Here is a 13,802-nt window from a genome sequence, read left to right on the forward strand (position 1 = left end):
CCAGCTTCTTTTTCACCTTCCTGGATGTTTGTCTTGGTTTCTTTGCCATATTAGATGCAGAACTGTCTGCATTGGCTATCCTCATTTTATGACAATGTTGCAGCCCATTGATAATATTTTCACCAGGATTAATTACCAGCTTTTTCAGTACCCAACACTTTCCAATATTACCACACTTCAGTGTAATAACAGCATCATAAACTCCTAGTTACATTCTATGCATGACTACAAATACAGTTTTAGGAAAGCAGTTCCAAATTATGCTGTTGAAACATTCATTTGGGTTCTGTGTCTGCCCATGCAGACATTTCATTTGAAGGTCAGGATGAGTCAAGTCTCTGGAAATATGTTTAATTGCTGTAATAACAGCAGCAGGAACAGAATGCTGGTGGGAATAAGATTCTCCAGTTGCCAGAGCCCTATTGTATTTGCACCATGAATTTTCTCCTGATGGTCACAATCCAGGACATGTCTTATCATCAGTAGAGGAACTATGGAAGGATATGGCCCAAACATCTCTCTTCATTGCCTCCATATTTTCTTTGTTTCTCCTAATTGCCTGCCCATATTATACCTGCAAGTTTTCTGTAACAACTACTCGCAATCACACTAGAACAATACTAACTGCATGTTTGAAAGCGTGTTGTTTACAAACAGCATAAACAAAAGAATACCGACCGTTGCATTCCAAGGATAGCCAACATACTCAGGATTAAAAAAAAGTCCCTAACGTGCAATGTAGGGGATATAAAGATCTAAAACATATGCAGAAAAGTGGGCGATAGAAAAGTGGGCGTGGCACATAAACACATGTGGTAGGAAAATACTCTTTAAACACCACATAAACACATGTGGTAGGAAAATACTCTTTAAAACCTTGAAAAAAAATTTTTCAGCAAAATCCTTTTCAGAGTACTTCAATAAAACCTTAATCTATCGAAACATGGTGAAAACCGATAATCGATTTTTTTCAACCTGAACCACGGTGTGGTCCCCTTAACGCAATCAGAGTTAAGAAACGCATTTGCAGTTGATACAAACATTAAATCGAAATATGAATTGTTACAGCCATATGAAGTTATCTAGGTGTGACGGGTAATACTCGTATAATCTATCAGAATTATTTTTTTCTTTCATTCATCATGTTCTATAGTTTCTATTATAAAGGACCACTTTCAGAGAATGACTCAACGTATGCATTAACAAACAACAGGCATATGTTAAAAACTATGTCCATACACTTTAATTTCACTAATCTTGTGGTGTAGTGCTGTATAGTATATATGTTTACAAAGAATAAATATCTACAGAAACTGCTAATTTAAGAAAAAATTGATACTATTTATTCAGTTTTCTTAAAAAGATGGTTTTAGTCTACCACTGTTAGAGGAATATTTTCATCATCACATTGATACATACCAAAGAACAAAACTGAGGAATTACATGAACAATTTTGTGCTATAAAGTATGTCGCCGTTGAAATAACTGTATGTACATTCGGTAGATTTAGCAGAAAATAACATCACATGTCATAATAGTATTTTCGTTAAATATTCATTTACACAATACGATCTTCTCGAATCTTGCAGGAGAGAGATTTCGATTAACCAATTTATCCACAGTTTTGTTAACGAAACTAGGTAACACAGAAGAAATTTTTATTAAAATTTATAGAAGCTGATAATGTTTTGATGGAAGAAAATATTGGGAGGAATGCAACACACAAAGAAGAGCCTAGAGGAATTCTGAACACATTATTTTAATTAAGCAGTCTTTGGTGATTATTACAAGAAACAAGATGTTTTAAATTATTGTATTTAAAAATTTGTTCAACATAGTGTAAAGAATCTTAAAGGTAAGTAGAATGTCTTCAGACATGGTATGACTCCCAGTGAAATACATGTTCAACATTAGCGATTTTCTTGATAATATTCCTCTTCCGCCAAAACTACCACATTTATTCCACTTGAACAGATAAAAGTCTCCCCGTCGCATCAGTAATGAAGATCATGTATCATGGTTAAAAATGTAAGTTCAGGAAGAAGATTTACGTACTGATTGTCAGGTTAATTCTATGCAACTCCAATGTATTCTCATTTCTGTCCTCTTGAAGCTCATGATTAATGTTTTCTGCAATGGAGGATACTTGTACCATCTGCAAACACTGTACTGGAAGTGTGACATGTTAATGTTAAATCTTTTTTGTGTATAAGAAGGAAGGTTGGTCATAGTATTGACCTGGTGAAATATCGCAATAATACGTGTAGAAACTTCTGAAATTCTCTTGTTCAAGGTGTTCTGGTGCTACTTTTTGTTTGCTGTCTGTCAGTTGTAGCCTGAACATATTTTGGATGAGGTAAGACTTGTATCTAATGCTGTTAATTTTCTTTCTATTTGTAATGATCCTTTTTATTTCTTCCACCAATACTTATCTGAAAATTACTTCAGAGAATGTGTTAAAAAGGAGAGAGAGGATATTACAGAAGCGTGACAAACGCCATTACTAACTGTAGCTGCTTCAGATGTGCCTTGGTTAGTTTTTGTAACGGCAGCTTGATTCTAGTACAGCAACGTGATGTGTAAATCGTTTTGACCATTACCAACTGACCTCAAAATCTCGACCTTCTTTTTATGTCTCATACAGTAAAACTCTTTTTATAGTCGACGAAACAAACTGGGAAAGATTTTATATTACTTTATGTATTGCGTCGCGTTTATTGATGCTTCATAGTAACTTCTTGCCCATATTTCATGTACAGTAACCACTGATTACTTTTGCAACATGTTGTGGGTAAGTGATTCTGGAGTTGTTGGGTATGAGAGTTGTATTCTCATATTCAAGAGACAGTTGATTTATTTCATGTCCTTTGACATGCCACTCTGCATGCTCTTTATTTATTAATGTTACTTCTTCATTGTCACTGGCCATTCAGTTGCATTATGTGATAATTGCTCTGTGGTTTGACATATTTCCTTATGTCCCTCTCTTGCAAACAGGTAAGGTGAATAGCTGTATAGTACTTCATCAGCAATCATTTCCTTTCACATGCAACGTTGATACCTGTTCTTACCTGTAATTTGCTTTTAGATTCTTTTGTTTAGTATGTTTCAGTTTTAGAAGAAAAGTAATATAGAAGTAGTAGCAGGATGTATTTAAAAATATCTCATGTTCCGCCATTATCATCTGTTTCATATGCTTCCCATTTTTTGTGCTGATAGTAAACAGGAGCAGGTTTTTGTATTGTTGCTGTAATCCCTTACAGCAATTGTATATTTCTTGTTGTGGTTTAAATGGAGAAAAATTCTGAGGTACAGGGCTTTGGATTAGTTGTCAAACTTTGCTTTTTGTTTTAATACCGACATTAAAGTTCCCCAAAGACATAGAACATTCTAGTTTCAATGAAATTCATTTAAGAAAATTTTAAGATTATTCAGAAATACTTTGATGTTGCCACTTAGGGATTGATAAAGGCAAGTAATAATTATTTCGATATTTAGAATTTCGATAGCAGCTCTTTCGAAATCCATGTCTTTGTTTAAATAACTTAACTGGTTCATTCTTCTATACCATAAATATCTGTTTAACAAATGTAGTGCACTTTATGTACATTATGATCTTTTCACAATAATTTGTAGCTATCATGTATCGTGGTAGACACAAGTAAACAATGTGTTCATGTAATCAGTATGGTCTGGCTTTACTTTGCAATAATACATACGATACTTCAGTTACTCAAGTCAGTTGTATGTAGCAGTTCAATATCTGCAAACTTCGTAGTGACTGACTACACCTTCTGATGATATACCAAATGGTTTTCTCTCTATTTCTCGGCGGTAATTATCGATTGTATTACTGCATAATGTATGTTGTGCGCTGGTTGCCTGCGAAGACTCCATTATTTCCATTTCTTATGTCATGGATCAGCCAACAAATAAAATCAGCATGAAAGCTTGTATTTTCTTCATTACTCTGAATTCAGGAGTCTTCTCTGGTATTTGTCTACTTGTTTTGTCTAATATTTCTTGTACAATGTGTTCTGGAGGTAAATACAGGTTTTCTTCACGTCTCTTCTACACTGTGAGTTGGTGGTACATGCAGACATCCTTCTGACATTTTTACCAGCAGCTAATGTAGATATTGTTCCAGGGTTTCCTCTACACTGTGTACTGGTTGTAAATGCAGACATTCGTTTCATATTCCTTGTGTATTGTGTGCCGATTTCAAATTCAGAAAGTTTTTATATTTTTGGTATTAATTTGTGACATTCCCAAAAAGATAACTTGCCGAATTTAAAAAGACTGACTGAAATATGAAGGGTCCATAACCTAGTGAAAATTATGTTCGTACGAAAGATTACTTGCAGGTTTTAACTGGATTTGATTATTTAATGATGAGGAACTATTCACACCATTTTAACAGAAAACACGACTTGAGTACTTTTTCATGCAGCATATTTAATCGGACTGAAAATGTAGTGAACCAAAAATTAGTTACTACAGTGTTGTGAGACAACTAGAATAACCATATGAACATTATGCATGCTACATATTAATAAACTTATTTCTTCAAAAATTTGTGGGTAACTATTTTCAATTGTTTATCAGTAAGCTGACTTGAACCACCACCATGTTTTAATCTGAAAGACTTTCCAATTTGTTGCTGATCTAGCTTCCTTACAACTTGATTATGTTTCTTGCCTCTCACTATTTTTATTTCGCAGTTATTCTCCAATCTTTGTTTGACACCTTGGATGTCAATGCAGAATTTTTGTTGTTAGGTCGAACCTGAAATTCGAATCTCCTCTCCAAGACGTCGGCTAGAACAGATATCACCACTCAAAGAAGTAGCAGCGCAATCCCCTGCTTCACTTATCGAAGTCGCCAAGAGGTGATGCCTTCACATGTACCAGGCAGTGAGACATGGTCCGCATTGCCTGTTGATAACTGCGTTGACACCATATCATTTACTTATTATCCTTATCATAATATTGTCTCTAGGCCCTCTTCTACATCAGAATAAGGTTTCTGCTTAGATATTGAATCGGCTTAGGCAAGCTGTTTTGAGTCTTCATCAAGGAATATACCAGAATTTTTAGTGCATTTAAGTCGAATCAGATTAGCCAAGCTGTGTGAAGCCTCTGTCAAAGAGTACATCAAATATTTTAGTTCATTTTAGATAGCGAAAAATATGCTTCCAAATTTTCCGGTGACTCGCCACTGCTTTATTCCAAAACCTTCATAAGTAATTAACAGGAAACTGATAATCAGACGAAATGTTAGTGCAAGACATAGGCTGCCTCTATCTTTTTGACAAGATTCAGTTGTTTCCGATGCTCGTCGTCCATTTAATTCGATTACAAAAATGTTCTATGAACTTATTTAAGTTTCCATTCTGAAATATGACATCTGATTCGTAAGCATGCTATTAAATGCTATACTTAAGTTTTTGTTCAGTTTCTTCGAAACTTCGATAATAACGTCTGACCGGCTCTCACTAGTCCATCGTCATCAAACAATTGTATACTGAACTTCTCTCTCATTGTAATAGATACAAGGGTAATGATCATAGTGATTTACATATGGCAAGGTCATCAGAAAATATAAGCAATTCTCATTTCACTTTTTGGAGCTCTCTTTACGCTATATAAACTCATCTTTAAACTACAAACTCTCTTTGTACTGTAGTTGAATCCACCACGTAGATTCACGTAATTTCTTCCTGCAGGTCAATGTATAAAAATCTTGTTTTAACATCAAAAGTTATAATTTTGGTTTTATTTGAACCTGAGATACAGGGAAAGAGTCCAGCTGATTCGTTTCTCAACAGCCTAGACCTTTGTCCTGGCCCACTCTGTTTTCGAGACGTGTTACATTCTTTAGAAGACGCACAGGTATTCAACTTTTCAACTTTATTATGGAATGGTATTCATCAGGCATTGCTTTACGACAGTTTTCATGTTGCAGGCTACTGAAACAGGTGTTGCTTCAACTTTTCTTATCACTCTGAAGATTGCATTATTATCGCATTGCACAAGATACAGTTCATAGCCTGCATATCTCATAGGCGCCCAACGTTTCGATTATGAGATAGTTTCGGTCATGAGATTATATTTTGAGTGCCGTAAACAGATTATAGAGTTCAGTCTTGATAAACATCTTGAGACAAAACATATTCTTCAGCAAACATGATTTCGTTATCTTTTTCTTTTTCAAAGTTTTGACTTTAGTGGGTTCTCCTCTGCATTCAGTCCTTTCATGAGGAAACAGCATCTCTGACAAATAGATTCTTTAGCTGGATGAATCCTATTCATATCCAACAAAGATCCTCCTTGGACTTCTGTGAAATGATTCGTTAGGAGATTCAGTAGCAAAATGACCCTCTTTATTACAGTTGTAACTCGTTTAATTGCACATACGTTTCGGTGTTTGGCACATGGTTTGTTGTCATATCGTAACTACACATATCCTTCTTTTGCTGCATCCACAACTTTCAGCAGCAGAGTTATCACGCTACCTTGCTTAGATGAAATGTTTGTTTCGAGATGAAAGCATGTTGTGACGTTGTTGACCGTTCTGTTCCATTTCACCTATCTTCCTCCAGGCCCACACATAGAAAATAACGTACAGATATCTGAGTCGGCTACTGCTACGCTATCCCACACAGAACAGAAATGATGAATTTTCAACTGTAAAATTGCAAAAAATCGTGACATAACTGAGCTTTTCCGAAACCTCCATCTTTGGCTTCTAAATGCTCCGTGTATCCCTCAATCTGCATACTGTTTTGAATACACGATTTTCTAGTATATCCCTACCGTTATTATAACTAAAGCCTTTCTGTGGCAAACCCTCATTTGCTAGTCCAAGGGGATGTCTTGTCATACAGAGATTCTACTTTCTGTAGCACTTGACTGCCCAACTTGGAATCTGCTGTTTCCCTGGCTGTGATGCAGCTGACATTCCACCCTATTAAGGTTTGTGCTTCATTACCCCTCTTGACCGATCACTTTACATGTTGCTCACTTTTTTCTCCTGTCTGCTTAATTTCCTGCCCAGTTTGCCAGCGAATACAAATCGCTTCACTTCAGTGTTAACTCCGATTTAAATCGCCACGAGACACAATTAACTGACTTTTTCTTTGAGTCCTCTGACAAAACCACCTATTGTGATTTGATGACAACCATACATACCATACAAATCTTCATTATGAATGTACATAAAACGCATATTATTGGACATAACGTCCGTCTGTTATCCAAAACACTGTTTCTTCCTGTGACACAAACAGGTTTCAGCACCTCTGTGCTAACTTCTCCATTCAAATCTGTGAAAGGTTGACATATTTCAAGTGATAATTAATCCACGAAAATTAGTCCTACTGGCAATTTTCGCTTGTTTTCGTCCTTACGCACCCTTTACTTTACATGTTTATGCATGACCATTTGTTCATTACCCTTACTCGTAATTTGTCACCTGCAACCAGTCGCTGTTGATGTCATTTTGTTGGTGAGCTACCACTTTATGTTTAGAGCCGCGTGAGGTAGTCGCGTAGTCTTCCCCCGTCGGAGGTTCGAGTCCTCCCTCGAGCATGGGGGTGTGTATTGTCCTTAGCGTAAGTTAGTTTAAGTTAGATTAAGTTGTGTGTAAGCCTACGGGCCAGTGACCTCTGCAGTTTGGTCCCATAGAAACTTACCACAAATTTCCAAACTTTATATTTAAACGTTATTTACTCTGTCACGTTATTTCGTGCATATACAGGGTGTTTCAGAAATAATATACTTATTACAAAGTAATATTTTATCCAAACTATCGGTCGCTGCGCCTCGGCTACTGGAGAAACGATTACATAGGCTAGTCTGTATTAATAGCGAATAGATATCAGTTGGCTTGTGTTTTGCTTGGTAACAGTCATATGTTTAAAATGGCTACTCCGCAGCAGAAATCGTTTTGTGTTCTAGAGTGCAACTGCGTGATTACAGTGGAAAGATGTTTCAGGTTGAGGTACCAAATTGATCCTCCGAATGGGTGGAACATTCGCAGATGGTATCGATAGTTTCTAGATGCAGGATGTGTATGGCCTCCCTCGTGTTCCTGAACAAAATGTTGCATGAATTCAAACTGCTTTTGGACGTAGTCCTTCAAAATGAACTCGCCGTGCCAGTCGGGAGTTACAACTGCCCACAACAACAATTTGGCGTGCTTTGAGAGGTCGGTTAGTTATGAAGCCTTTACAGCTGTTACAAGCTCTGCGTCCTGATGACAAGCGCAAACGCGTGGCACTTTGTAACGGGATTCTTGATGCTGTTCACAATGACAGCACTTTCGCACAACACATTGTGTTCAGTGATGAAGCGACTTTCCATGTTAGTGGTCAGGTAAACAAACACAATGTACGAATTTGGCGCCTATCAGCCATTGAACATGTACGAGATTCGCCCAAAGTCAGTGTGTTTTGTGCGGTATCTCGATTATCTGTTTATGGCCCATTCTTCTTTGATGGAAACACGGTTAACGCTCAACAGTGTCTCGCTATGTTACAAAACTGGTTGTTTCCGATTCTGCACGAAGACATCTCCATTTTTCAACAAGAGGAGGCACCCTCTTAGTGGAGTTGCCAAGTGCGTGAATATCTGAATGAAACTCTATCGAACCGTTGGATTGGTCGCAAAGGAGCTGGCAACTTAGCGTGTCTCAGCTGGGCTCCACTTTCACCAGATTTGACACCCTCTGACGTCTTCCTGTGGGGTTTCGTTAAAAGACAACGTTTATGTACCGCCACTCCCACAGAATCGGGAAGAGTTGAAGAACCAGATCCGTACTGCCAAAACACCAGTGACGAAGGACGTGCTTGCCCGAGTATGAGAGGAGTTTGAGTATCGATGTGGTATTGTTCGCGTCGCTGATGGAGGACATATTGAACATCTGTAATCTGAACTTGAGAGGGTCTAAATATGTATGTGAGGTTTCATATTCATATGTCTTAAAGTTTAATAAATATATGCATTCGAATCACGTATGTTCTTTTTGAAACAACCTGTCTTTCCAATTATAGTTTGCGTTCGCAGATACTTTTCCTTTTTCGTTTGCGTGAGTTGTTGAGAACCATATACAAATACTGCACATATTCTGTAGAATTTTATGTGCAATGAACACTTTTCCCCTCACCAAAACACAGAGTAAATGTTGGTATTCTGTGCCCCATCCCAATCGGCGTTCACTACTTCTGAAGTAAGTTGACGAAGCATTTGAATTCTGTTTACTTTCTATCTCTCTTTTCCTGTGTGTGTGTGTGTGTGTGTGTGTGTGTGTGTGTGTGTGTGTGTGTGTGTGTCTGTGTCTCTGTGTGTGTGTGTGTGCTTCTTTAAGCTGTTTGTGTTGTCTTTTCTGTAAATTTCATTTAATGTGATAAACAGTGTGTCTGCAGACTGTAGTGTATTCATTTACAGTCTGTTCTCCTTCGCCTATTGCCCTCTGTATCTGGAGTTTTCCTTGTGTTAGTTTGTGGTATACAATGTGGATGGATTTTAGTATTTTCTAATCTTTCTAGTGTAGTTAGGTTGTGGTTGTGAGCTAATAGGTGTTCAACGAATGTGCTGCAGGAGCTCTTACATTTTAGATCTTTGAGGTGCTCTAAATATGTCGTTATAAAGTTGCTCTCTGTTTGTCCTATGTACACTGACTGATAAGTGTTGCATGTGAGCTCTTATGTGCCTGAGATGCTGAATTTATCTGTGGCTGTTTCCTTCGTTCTGAGCTTTTTCCTGTGTTCTATTGTCTATGTGGATGGGTTTTAGTATTTTCTAATCTTTCTAGTGTAGTTAGGTTGTGGTTGTGGGCTAATAAGTAGTCAACGAATGTGCTATTGGAGATCTTACATTTTAGATCTTTGAAGTGTTCTTAACATGTCGTTATAAAGTTCCTGTCTGTTTGTCCTATGTACACTGACTGATAAGTGTTGCATGTGAGTTTTTATGTGCCTGACATGCTGAATTTATCTGTGGCTGTTTCCTTTGTTCTGAGCTTTTTCTGTGTTCTATTGTCTGTCTGCGATTTTTTTAATATACTGCCTGTTCTCTGAATAATATTGTTACTGTAGCTGAGAATGTATAATTTAATTTTGTGTTTGTGTTGTTGCTCTGTTGTGTCTTGCACGTGGTAAATGTTTGTGTGTTATGTTCATCTGTGTTGTCTATGTTCTTGTATGTATGTGGCCTCGCCATTGCTTTTCCATTTACATGTTTGTTTGTTGTTTTTGTCTGTCAGATGGGCATCAAAACTGTTTTCCACTGCAATTTGTTTTATAGTGTTTACCTCCTGTGCGTAGGTCAGCTTGCTTATTCATGTTTTGTTTAACCTGTAGAGCATGGATTAGAAGCTTGCTTGCTTGTGTACCAGTGAGTGGTTCGACAGATTGTGAATGGTGGTGCTTGTGGCAGTCAGTTTCCTGAATACTGTGAAGGCATGGGTGCTGTTATTTATGGTGAAATCCCTAAAACTTTAGTATACGCTGCATTTCTGTATCTAATGTGGAGCTGTTTGATGCTTGTGTGTGGCTCTTCAGTCACACATGTCATGTTGTTAACGAACCAGTGTTTGCATTTTTTTTTGTTTTGTTTTATTACGTGTCTGATGATCTTGTTCTCTTATTTGATCATGAATACGTTGTTAGGAGGCCACTAATCGGTGACCCCATTGGCAGTCGTTGAGGTTACAATAAAATTCTTTGTACAACACAAACTTTCGTGCTGTGTTGTCCTCAGTATAGTTGATATTTCATCAACGTGTATTTCTTCTACAGTTACATACATACTCCGCAATCCACCATACGGTGCGTGGCGGAGGGTACCTCGTACCACAACTATCATCTTCTCTCCCTGTTCCACTCCCAAACGGAACGAGGAAAAATGACTGCGTATATGTCTCTGTACGAGCCCTAATCTCTCTTATCTTATCTTTGTGGTCTTTCCGTGAAATGTAAGTTGGCGGCAGTAAAATTGTACTGCAGTCAACCTCAAATGCTGGTTCTCTAAATTTCCTCAGTAGCGATTCTCGAAAAGAACGCGTCCTTTCCTCTAGAGACTCCCACCCGACTTCCTGAAGTATTTCCGTAACACTCGCGTGATGATCAAACGTACCAGTAACAAATCTAGCAGCCCGCCTCTGAATTGCTTCTATGTCCTCCCTCAATCCGACCTGATAGGGATCCCAGACGCTCGAGCAGTACTCAAGAATAGGTCGTATTAGTGTTTTATAAGCGGTCTCCTTTACAGATAAACCACATCTTCCCAAAATTCTACCAATGAACCGAAGACGACTATCCGCCTTCCCCACAACTGCCATTACATGCTTGTCCCACTTCATATCGCTCTGCAATGTTACGCCCAAATGTTTAATCGACGTGACTGTGTCAAGCGCTACACTACTAATGGAGTATTCAAACATTCCAGGATTCTTTTTCCTATTCATCTGCATTAATTTACATTTATCTATATTTAGAGTTAGCTGCCATTCTTTACACCAATCACAAATCCTGTCCAACTCATCTCGTATCCTCCTACAGTCACTCAAAGACGACAGCTTCCCGTACACCACAGCATCATCAGCAAACAGCCGCACATTGCTATCCACCCTATCCAAAAGATCATTTATGTAGATAGAAAACAACAGCGGACCTACCACACATCCCTGGGGCACTCCAGATGATACCCTCGCCTCCGATGAACACTCGCCATCGAGGACAACATACTGGGTTCTATTACTTAAGAAGTCTTCGAACCACTCACATATTTGGGTACCAATCCCATATGCTCGTACCTTAGTTAGGAGTCTGCAGTGGGGCACCGAGTCAAACGCTTTCCGGAAGTCAAGGAATATGTCATCCGTCTGATACCCTTCATCCATGGTTCGCAAGACATCTTATGAAAAAATGGCGAGTTGCGTTTCGCAGGAGCGATGCTTTCTAAAGCCGTGCTGATCCATGGACAGCAACTTCTCTGTCTGAAGGAAATTCATTATATTCGAACTAAGAATATGTTTGAGAATCCTGCAACAAACCGATGTTAAGGATATTGGTCTGTAATTTTGAGGATCCGTCTCGCTACCCTTCTTATATACAGGCGTCACCTGCGCTTTTTTCCAGTCGCTCGGGACTTTACGTTGGACAAGAGATTCGCGATAAATGCAAGCTAAGTAAGGAGCCAATGCAGTAGAGTACTCTCTGTAAAACCGAATTGGAATCCCATCAGGACCTGGAGATTTATTTGTTTTCAATCCATTCAGCTGCTTCACAACCCCATGGATGTCTATCACTATCTCCTCCATACGGGAATCTGTACGAGACTCAAACGGCGGTATGTTTGTACGATCCTCCTGCGTGAAAGATTTCGCAAATGCTAAATTCAAAATTGCAGCTTTCGTTTTGCTGTCTTCCGTTGCCAGGTCAGACTGATCAGTGAGCGACTGGATAGAAGCCTTCGACCCGCTTACCGATTATACCTAAGACCAGAATTTCCTAGGGTCTTCAGCAAGATCTTTTGCCAAGGTATGACGGTGGTTGTGGTTGAATGCTTCGCGCTTCGCTCTTTTTACAGCAGCACGAATCTCTACTAACTTTTGCCTGTCCTCATTCTCCCGATCTTTCTTGTACCGCGAGTGCAACTGTCTTTGCTTCCTGAGCATTCTCCGAATTGCGCTGTTAAACCACGGTGGGTCTTTTCCGTCCGTAACCTACTTTTTCGGCACATACTTGTCCAATGCGTGATTTACAATGTGTTTAAAATTTGCCCATAATTCTTCCACGTCTATCGTACCGGAAGTCGATTCATTTACTAAGTGGAATGCTAACAACTGCTTATCTGCTCTTTCTAGTAAGAATACTCTCCTAGCCTTCTTGACCGACTGTTTAACTTTCGTAACCATAGTCGTAATGACAATATCATGATGACTAATCCCTGTCTCAACACTGACACCGTCGATGAGGTCTGGTCTGTTCGTGGCTACCAGATCTAAAATATTTCCATTACGTGTTGGCTGTCGATTTAGCTGCTCAGGACAGTTTTCGGATAATGTGTTCAAAAGTAATTCACGCGATGGCTTGTCTGTACAACCTGTAATGAATCCATAGACATCCCAGTCTATGCTAGGTAGGTTGAAATCGCCTCCGACTAATATAGCATGATCCGGGTACTTCCGCGATACAGAATGTAGACTCCCTTTGAATGATTCTAGGACGGTCACGGTGGAACCTGGTGGCCGATAATAACACCCCACAATTAGCTTTATTTTCCCTAGCCCTGTTAAACGTGTCCAGACAATAACTTCACAATCACACTCTTCTTCGACCTCAGTAGACACAATATTTTTGTCAACTGCAGTGAAGACACCACCTCCTACGGTGTCTAATCTGTCTTTCCGATACACGTTCCAACCCTCACTAAATATTTCAGAACTTCCTATCTCAGGGTTCAGCCAGGTCTCAGTCCCGAGAATAATTTGTGTGTTTCTATGTTGATTTAGTCCCTGTGTTATGATGTTGGTTGTCCTGTCTACTGGAATGCAGTTGTACATTGATATAAGGCTCACTATGCCTAGTAGTCTATATTCTTCATTCTGACCATTAATTCCTTTGAGCTTTCAAGGTTCCTATTGTTTACAAAAGTGTTTTTCTGGGCCATTGCTGTTGGATTACTGGTCAATTGTTGTAATTCATTGCACGACCAATATATTCCTTTAAAAACTGTCATCAGTTTCAGAAATGCTCCATCACATCACCTAGCCTAAAATACACACACATCACTAAACAA

General features: G+C 38.7%; 1 protein-coding gene across 2 annotated transcripts in view; it reads right to left on the reverse strand.

Moving 5' to 3' along the window:
* Positions 1-13,802, reverse strand: part of LOC126416700 (phosphatidylinositol phosphatase PTPRQ-like) — a 179,519-nt gene that overhangs the window by 120,523 nt on the left and 45,194 nt on the right. The window lies entirely within an intron of this gene.

The sequence above is a fragment of the Schistocerca serialis genome, chromosome 8, assembly GCF_023864345.2.
Source record: "Schistocerca serialis cubense isolate TAMUIC-IGC-003099 chromosome 8, iqSchSeri2.2, whole genome shotgun sequence".
NCBI classification, from domain to species: domain Eukaryota; kingdom Metazoa; phylum Arthropoda; class Insecta; order Orthoptera; family Acrididae; genus Schistocerca; species Schistocerca serialis.